This window comes from Chrysochloris asiatica, unplaced genomic scaffold, assembly GCF_000296735.1.
Source record: "Chrysochloris asiatica unplaced genomic scaffold, ChrAsi1.0 scaffold00347, whole genome shotgun sequence".
NCBI classification, from domain to species: domain Eukaryota; kingdom Metazoa; phylum Chordata; class Mammalia; order Afrosoricida; family Chrysochloridae; genus Chrysochloris; species Chrysochloris asiatica.
In genome coordinates, this window is record NW_006408865.1 from 1,280,991 (window position 1) to 1,282,750 (window position 1,760).

The 1,760-nt window shown below is 43.9% G+C and overlaps 1 protein-coding gene across 1 annotated transcript in view; it reads right to left on the reverse strand.

The window, feature by feature from the left end:
* IKBIP (IKBKB interacting protein) overlaps positions 1–1,760 on the reverse strand; it is a 17,869-nt gene that overhangs the window by 11,961 nt on the left and 4,148 nt on the right. The window lies entirely within an intron of this gene.

Here is a 1,760-nt window from a genome sequence, read left to right on the forward strand (position 1 = left end):
TTTCCCCGCACACTCTGAAATTAAAATCCCTTTTGAAAACTTGTAAGCCAGTCACTTCATGTTTTTATAGTTCCCCCATTTTAGACAGCCAATGTCTGAGCTGACAGTTCCTATCAACCCTATGTACAGAGGGGATAGCACTGATCCTTCATGTTAAGACTCCTCCCCTTTCAATTGGCATTTTGAGCTACTACATCCATAAGTATAGGTCAAGTTCATCAAATTATAGCAATTTACACTTGTTTCCTTTACCAAATTTCTTTATATTCCTCTAGTTGAGTTCTAATCATCAAGCCATCGAAGCTAGGTCAAATGGATTCTATGTGCAAGTTAGGGCGCTCTTGTGAGTCTCCCCTCACTTCCTATCTGCTGTATGCTTCACTCTCAGCTCTAGCCCTCCATGGCCAGGTCTTTACCCATGGGCTCAGAGGTTCCCAAGTCTCCCCAAACTTCGGACCCCTTCTCTCAAGGTTGACGGGAATCTATGGAACATAGTCGAACTCAGCCCATATCTTCACTGCTGCGTTTTCCTCACTTCCACTCACATATAGACCAACATGGTCACCAGCATGTTACATGCCTGCTTAAGTGTTTCCTTTGCGTTTCAGTTTGAAGGGAGGTTTGTCCTAAAGGGACTTGATTGCTTGCCTTGATGGCAGAGATTCTGTTTTGATTAGTCTGGGATGTGGCTCAGATATTGGAAATTCTTAAAGCTCCCCTGGTGAACTGAGTGTATAACCAAGTTAAGAAAAAATGGTAACTGACCATGTTTTGTAAAATGGACTGAAAGACAAACAGTTTATGATCCCACAACTCAGTAAAGAGGTAAATGATTTTTTTTACAAGTAAGGGCAGCTACCTAGCTTTCTAAGCTGTCTGCATCACTACAAAGTAGTGTTATTTCATATTCATAAATAGCATCATTTTAGGCCATTTTTATAAAACTATTTAACACTAATATAATTTTTCTTCTTAAAACTATTAAAAAAAATAAAAAAGAAAACCACAACAGATTTATTTGGTACATACGGACATACATACAGCCCTGTGTGATTTTTTGTTTCTTGGGAGGGGGTCAAGCTTGGGCCAGTAAATGGGAAAATAGGGACTGAGGCCCCAACAGCTCCGAGGTTCATGTTAATGGTTCCCGATGGAGAAGGAGGTGGTTGGCAGAGCACAATCTAGGTGAGACTGCAACCTGCCTTTCTGTGAAGGAGATAGTGACTGGGGGCAATGTCCTTCATGGAAGAGCTTGGCCCGTGTCTCTGTCCTTACCTCAGCTTTTTCATTAAAGAGACCTACTCTGATTCCAGATACCATAATCTTGAGCTCCTTCCTGTCCTCTGTGAGGTTTCCTCCTGTGAAGGTCAGATGGTACATCCTCCACACACAGAGCCAAATGATATGCTGAATGCTCTGTTAGCACTCTTGTGGAAGCTGTACATTCAGGACCAGGGCCGTGGTATTCTGCATGGCAACCACAGGTATGACCTCTCCGTCCCCTGGCCTTACTCTAGCGCCATATGGGATGTGACCTCTTCCAATGTAACCTGGACAGGCAAATTGCTGAGTTGGGTGTTCTGCACCACCATCATGATGTCCACCCCCGATTGCCACAGTGCCCCCTTGTCTTCATTCTCTCCCCTCCACGTCTGCATCCATACTAGGGCTCTCAATGGCCAGACAGCAGGAGGAGAGTGAGGCACTTATGGGCGGACTCTTAAATATTATGCTGTTGTTCTTGTTGTTGTTAAGTGCCA